Source organism: Berghia stephanieae, chromosome 10 (assembly GCF_034508935.2).
Source record: "Berghia stephanieae isolate SIO BIC M18660-M18661 chromosome 10, UCSD_Bste_1.3, whole genome shotgun sequence".
In the NCBI taxonomy this organism is placed as follows: domain Eukaryota; kingdom Metazoa; phylum Mollusca; class Gastropoda; order Nudibranchia; family Aeolidiidae; genus Berghia; species Berghia stephanieae.
This window is the reverse complement of record NC_088369.1, coordinates 36,655,117-36,662,616: the sequence shown is the minus strand read 5'-3', so window position 1 is coordinate 36,662,616 and position 7,500 is coordinate 36,655,117. Positions and strand designations below refer to the sequence as shown.

General features: G+C 36.4%; 1 protein-coding gene across 6 annotated transcripts in view; it reads left to right on the top strand.

Annotated features, from left to right (window-relative positions):
* The first annotated feature begins 4,867 nt into the window (after nt 1-4,867).
* Nucleotides 4,868-7,500, top strand: part of LOC144981069 (ATP-binding cassette sub-family C member 5-like) — an 85,166-nt gene continuing 82,533 nt past the window's right edge. For 2 of the 6 annotated variants that reach the window (XM_078929179.1, XM_078929175.1), the window contains exon 1: nt 4,879-4,930. The gene's annotated coding sequence lies outside the window, so the exon portion shown is untranslated. Of the gene's footprint in view, nt 4,981-5,048; nt 5,163-7,500 lie in introns of those variants that run through there. The other 4 variants (XM_078929174.1, XM_078929172.1, XM_078929176.1 and 1 more) reach the window with 4 other exon arrangements.

The window sequence follows — 7,500 nt, the reverse complement described above, 5'->3', positions numbered from 1 at the left end:
TTGACTCAAAGCCTTCGGCCTTCTCAACGCCATCCGACTTCGCAGCTCGGGCCTGTCCTATTATAGATAGTATGCATTTGGCTTAGAAGCTCATAACATTGCCATCCGGAAGTATTGGACAGCGTGGATCAACGGTACGGGCTTCGCTTCGTACCCCAGAAAGGTACTGAGTTCCAATACTCGCAGCACTGTGAGGCCTTGAGCAAGTCACCTCGCCCTAGCTCAATTTGCGGCGCTGCACTGCGGCTGACGTCTGGGTTAATCCAGTCTTCCCTTGAAATAGACCCTAGAGACATATTTCCCCTATGGGATTAATAAAGGGAATTTTTTTTTTAATTATTATTTTTAACGGACAAACACACAAAACTATGTGCAACCATGAACTTTTTTAGTCTGGTTAATACAGTTTGGTGAGAATTACTCATAAACACGGATTGCTAAAAGAAAACCCCCAAAAACAACAATAACAAATACCTGAGTGACGTCAACTTCGTTCTATCTATATTCTTGTGGTGAAGATACCCCGAATTTCTGATCTGGTACCTTTTTTTCAGGGGTCTGATTCACGGAGCGGGGCTATGGTAGTCTCAGACTATAGCAAAGTCTGAGACTTTATAGTCTAAGACTTTGGGAAGTCAGAGACTACGGAAAGTAAGCTATTCATGGAGTCAGACTTCGTCCCTGACTATCAAGTCTCTGACTACGCTTGCGAAGTCTCAGACTACAGAGGTCAATCTATTTTTAACTGGGGATTCCTCGGAAACGTATCACAAAACGTCATAGAAATGTGTTACTTTTCCAGCTGCGCATGCGTCATACGAAGTGGCACAGAAATCATATCTATTTCTTCTTCGTGTTTGTTTTGATCGTTTTTTTTTTGTTTTTGTTTTGTTGTTGTTTTTTCCCCACAAATAAAAGTAGTTTGAGACAAGTTTAGGGGTGGAAAAATTGTTTGAGAATGTGTGTGTGTAATGTTTTTAGTAAATATAAATAACGATGGCACTTAAATGATTCTTATCCACGGTGTAGCATTGTTCTAAGTAGAGAGCGGTGGGCGCTGCCTGAAGCATGGGTCCCGAAAATACTAACGAAAGAGTGATGATGGAGAGGAATCGGTGGAAATAATACAGACAATGGGCGTTTCGAGTACAAACCCTTCGTCGGCACAACAATAAACAAATAAACGTTGAAAACAAATAAGATGAAATGCAGTATAAATTGCATCGTCTGTACTCAACGATGGTTGGAGTGTGAACGAATCGTTAGCGCGGTGTGATAGAAATGATAAGGCCAGTGAGAGACCTGAAATTTCTAGAAAATAATGGGCGGTAAAAGACATAAAAGAAATGTAATAGTAGTCGTAGTAGTAGTAGTAGTAGTAGTAGTAGTAGTAGTAGTAGTAGTAGTAGTAGTAGTAGTAGTAGTAGTAGAAGTAGTAGTAGTAGTAGTAGTAGTAGTAGTAGTAGTAGTAGTAGTAGAAGTAGTAGTAGTATCAGTAGTAGTAGTAGTAGTAGTAGTAGTAGTAGTACTAGAAGTAGTAGTAGTAGTAGTAGTAGTAGTAGTAGTAGTAGTAGTAGTAGTAGTAGTAGTAGTAGTAGTAGTAGTAGTAGTAGTTGCTGTTGTTGTTGTTGTTGCTGTTGTTGTAGAAGTTGTAGTAGTAGTAGCAGCAGTAGTAGTAGTAGTAGAAGTAGTAGTAGTGGTAGTAGTAGTTGTAGTAGTAGTAGGAGTATGATAATAGTGAAAGTAGCAGCAGCAGCAGCAGTAGTAGTAGTAGTAGTAGTAGTAGTAGTAGTAGTAGTAGTAGTAGTAGTAGTAGTAGTAGGAGGAGGAGGAGGGGAGGAGGAGGAGGATGAGGAAGTTACTATGAAACTGTGTGTGTTGGGGGGGGGGAGGAGGAGTCCCTGCAGAGTGTTTTGAATGAGCAAGATGAGGAGTGTATGTGCGATTGTCGAATCTTCGAAAAAAAGTAAAGAAAAGAAAATAAACAAAACCAAAAAAAAATAAATAAATAAAAATAAATATAAAATCAAAAACTGTCGGGTATTCTTGTTCTAATCGCTGTACAATTACTTCTCCCCAGCGTAGAGGACATATTATGATTTTGAAATTTAGTCTCAGACTACGAGATTTACACCTGCTAAATCGCGGGTGTAAATTTCACCCGTTTAATCCCTCGTTAAGTCTAAGACTTCGCGTAGTCCGGCTTCATGAATATCTTACAACGCCTTTTAGTCTGAGACAACGGATTTAGTCTAGGACTATCGTCGTTGTCCCGCTCCATGAATCAGACCCCTGATGTTTGATGACTCGAACACGCTTACGCACATACGCACCAAAATACATATTTTTTGGGGGAATATTCTTTCAATGTTTAGATAACTGGATGTTTGAAAATTAAAAGGAATACCACGGAGTTGTCGGACTTGGTACATGTCTATTTTTCTGATGTTTGATGGCCCTGCCAGTTATGTCAATCAAGTTTCGTCATTCAGTTGTTTGAGACCACCATTGTGCAGCTACGCACCAATTCTAGTGGTATAACTCTCGCCTGCTGATCGGAAGATCCAGAGTTCGATACCCGCTGTTAGCGGTGCATAGTTAGTTGAGTCCTTGGAAAGGGCTCTTTACTCATTTTCTCTCTCCGTACTCGGGTGGAAAATTAATGAGTACCCGAGTACAGCGTTGTCTCTGTTAGAAAAACAAATTTGTTATATTATCGGCTAACAGGCGGTTTATCTTTTCCTAAATGTTAAATCTTGCGCAAAGTTCGTATGTAGACTTCAGAGGTTTTATCCGCCGATCGTGAAAATCGGGACTTCAGAGGTTTTATCCACCGATCGTGAAAATCGGGACTTCAGAGGTTTTATCCACCGATCGTGAAAATCGGGACTTCAGAGGTTTTATCCGCCGATCGTGAAAATCGGGACTTCGGAGGTTTGATCTGCCGACCATCGATATTTTGAATAGTAATTAGACAGAATGATATCTCGTGTTCTCTGCTTTGCCCATCATCTTCAATAAAACATAAAGATCCCGAAAGATTGTCGGGGAATATCATTTCAATTTTTAGATGTGGCTATATGGTCTTGTGGCATGACACTCCTCTTCGGATCGGAAGGTCCTGGGTTCGAGCCTCGCTCGACGCTTAACCGAGTCTTTGGAAAATACTCTATACTCAGATTCTCTCAATGTACTCATGTGTTAAATGAATACCCGGCGGCCGCAAACGTTGTTGTGTCTGTTGGAAAAAAAATTGTAAGGGGTTCCTAGCCAACAGCAACACGTAGCATGTGGACCGAAACATGTCGCCTCTTAGGCGATATTACAATTTTTTTTTTCCGACAGAGACGACGCTGTTCAAGGCCAGGTAACTCATTTTACACTTGATTACGGTGAGAGAATGTGAGTGAGTAAAGAGTCTTTTCCAAGGACTCAACTATGCGCCGAGGGGGGCTCGAACTCAGGACCTTTCAAAAGCCGCAGATCGAGTACCAACACCACGTTGAGACGCCGGGTCACCAATGACCTCGGTGACGCAGCAAGCAGTTCGCTGTCTGGTTATGAGTCATCCAAGTCAAACGATGGAAGTTCATATAATTTCTATGTTTAGGTGCACGCCCTGTATTGTGTATTAACCCCCCCCCCCCTTTCCCCCCCCCCCCCCCCCCCCGGCGCACTTCAACACTATTGTGGATTGCAATGTAAATATGTAACAATATATTATTTGATGAATCGTAGTCATAACACGATGGATAGGAAGAATGATATTTGAATTTCATCATGGCTGCATACCCACACACACGCAAACACACACACGCGTGACACACACACACAACAGTGAACACGCGTACGTACGTACGCACCAAAACACAGCGTTTTTGGGGGGAATATTCTTTCAATGTTTAGATGACCGGATGTTTGAAAAAGGAGTATGATGGAGTTGCCGGACTTGGTACTTTCATTTTAACCCTCCAGTCTTCTTGTGTATCTTGATATTTTTCCCCCTGGAAGACCCTAAGGCCTCATTGCTATGTTTGTGGCGCTGCGCTGCGGCTGGCTCTTGTATTATCTGTCTTTTTACTCTAAAGATAAACGTATAGAAATGAAACAAATAAATAATCTCTCTCTCTCTCTCTCTCTCTCTCTCTCTCTCTCTCTCTCTCTTTCTCCCGCTCTCTCTCTATTTATCTATCTATCTATCTCTCTCTCGCTCTCTTTCTCTCTATCTATCTATCTATCTATCTATCTATCTATCTATCTATCTATCTATCTATCTATCTATCTCGGTCTCTCTCTCTCTCTTTCTCTCGCACTCTCCTTCTCTCCCTCTTTCTCTCTTGCTCTCCATGTATGTGTAGGTTGTGTGTGTGTATGTATAATATCTATATATATATATATATATATATATATATATATATATATATGTGTGTGTGTGTGTGTGTGTGTGTGGATGTATGCGTATGTGTGTGAATGTGTGAGTGTGTGTGTGTGTGTGTGTGTGTGTGCGTGGACGTGTCATACAGAATCCACAAACCTTTTGTTTTCATTCCGTCACGGTTTCAAAACAAAAGCATACAAAAACCGGAACGACGTCGCTAACTTCAAGACTAAAGTCCCTTTTTACTTCTAGGGTTCCCCCGCCGCGCCGCGTTGTTCAATCAAGCACCCCCCCCCCCCCCCCCCCCCCCCCCCCCCCCCGCGGCCCCTTCTCTGCTCTCTTCGTGTTCATTTATCAGCTAATCGACTCCTTCATGGGTCGGACTGTTCTGTCGCTTTCTCATTTCTCCCACACCTCTCCCTTTCTCCGACGACACCTCTCCCTTGCTCCCTCTCCCACCTTGTATTGCCCATAAATTCTCACCCCAACATACATCCAGTATACAGCCATAGTGTGTGTGTGTGTGTTTATCCATGTTCATATTCATTCACAGTAAGGCCGTAAGCTAATCCATTCATGAATATAATTATTTTGTATTCTGTGTATGTACCTCTAGTCGTGACTTTCGTCACTCATTCATTTATTCATTCATTCATTCATTCATTTATTCATTCATTCTTCTCGTGGATCAGTTCAGTGTTATGCTTCTTATACCTCGATGTATATATAAAAGCTTAAAAAAAGATATATCTATAATAATATAATATAAGATTCTTGATAACAGGTATGTCGTATCGTATCATATGTAGTTTAAGAAATAAATAACAATTTGAAATTAAAATGTAAGCTTCAATTCAATTACGAAACAGATAGAATGGACGTTTCGGGTTTCCCCTTTATCAACAAACAGGATAAATGAAACACTACAGATGAATGAGATGGTTTCATCTGTAGTGTTTCATTTATCCTGTTTGTTGATAAAGGGGGAAAACAAAACGTCCCTTCTATCTGTTTTCGCAATTGAATTGAAGCTTATATTCAATTTCACATTGTTATTTATTTCTTAGAGCTTCGAGCAGCGCCATTTACATTACACATAGAGTTTAAGAGCTAATACGTTCTAAAAACCTTGAAATGATCTGTGTAACCTTTATGCATAGATGCAATTTATCAATTATATAAACAGCATTCACTGTCAATTAATTGGTAACATTCAGTATTAAATTATATCTCATACATAAATAATGTCATATTCAATATTTGTTGTATAATTAACTCTATTTACATTCGTTTGGATCTCCAATGTTGTACATTCGAGAGTTTCAGATAATTGTTAAACAAAATAACAATAATATCCAATGTCTGTTACATTATTTATCAAAATCAAATATTATGTTGGTAAGATCTTTATAATGCCATTCTTTTAAAAAATCAATTGAATTAGAATTTTTTTGTATCAAACTTTAGATTGATATGTCCATCATAAACAGTTGGTGTTTTCTACACCATGTTCTATGCGTTTGTTTTAGAAGACTCAGAGAGGGATCTAATACTTAACTGTTCATTGATATTTAAATATCTCACCAATCATCCCTCAACGGTATTATGTCGAAATGGACCTAATGCTTATCATAAGTGAAATTTTGGCTTAAAAGCTTGAGATAGAACGAAATTGACTTCACTCAGGTTTTTGTTATTGCTTTTTGCTATACAAGTTTATGAGTAATTCTCACTAAACTGTATTATCCAGACTATGAACGTTCAAGTTTACAGATATTGTTGTGTCTTGGTCCGTCATACTTCCGGATGGCAATGTTGTGAGCTCCTTAGCCAAGCGCAGACTGTCTTTAGAATAGGAACTCAGCTCTTTGTTATTACTTTTAGACATCCATTTTAGTGATTAGTTCTCAATAAATTCTATCCTCTGACTATAGACGTTCAGTGTCGCATAATATTATAGTTTTGTGAGTGAGTAAGTTAAATCCGGCTGGCGGAGTAGTTGTGAGTATTTTACCTAAACTCACAGCATCAATATCGACATAGTACCGTTTTGAGATGATGAGTGACATGTAAATATCACTCATTATAATATGAAATTTTCTGGCTATTTTCTTACATAATATTATAAAATGTTTTTTTTTTTTTTTTTTAATAATAGAGTGGCATGATATTATAAGATATGATGTTCATGATCATGATGATGAATATAATAATAATAATAATAATAATAATAATAATAATAATAAGAATAAGAATATAATAATAATAATAATAATAATAATAATAATAATAATAATAATAATAATAATAATAATAATAATAATAATAATAATAATAATAATAATATAATAATAATAATAATAATAATATATAATAATAATAGTAGTAATAATAATAATAATAATAATAATAATAATAATAATAATAATAATAATAATAATAATAATAATAATAATAATAATAATAATAGTAATAATAATAATAATAATAATAATAATAATAGTAATAATAATAATAGTAATAATAATAATAATAGTAATAATAATAAAAATAATAATAATAATAATAATAATAATAATAATAATAATAATAATAGTAATAATAATAATAATCATACAAACCGATAGTCTCATAAAACACAATAACAGTGTGCATTCATTAATCTGTGAAAGTGTGTAGTAATGTGACTCGAGATTAACGGGACATTTCCAATTATTAAGCAGTTGGGATTAACAGGTAAGCGTTTGTTTTGGTATCATTTCTTTGGTTTTTTTAGTGTGTTTGTCTTTCCGTTTGCTTTCTTTTCAATTTTACTTATTCATCTATTTATCTATTTGTTATTTGTCTGTCTGTCTGTTTGTCTATCTATCGATCTATCTATATCTATCTATCTATCGGTTTATCTATAAATATTTATATATATATATATATATATATATATATATATATATATATATATATATACATATATAATTATAAAAACAATAATAATAAGCATCATCATCATTATCGTCATCGTTGTCCTTTTAATCAATAACATCATCATCATCACCATCATCACCATCATCATCATCATCATCATCATCATCATCATCATCATCATCATCAACATCATCATCATC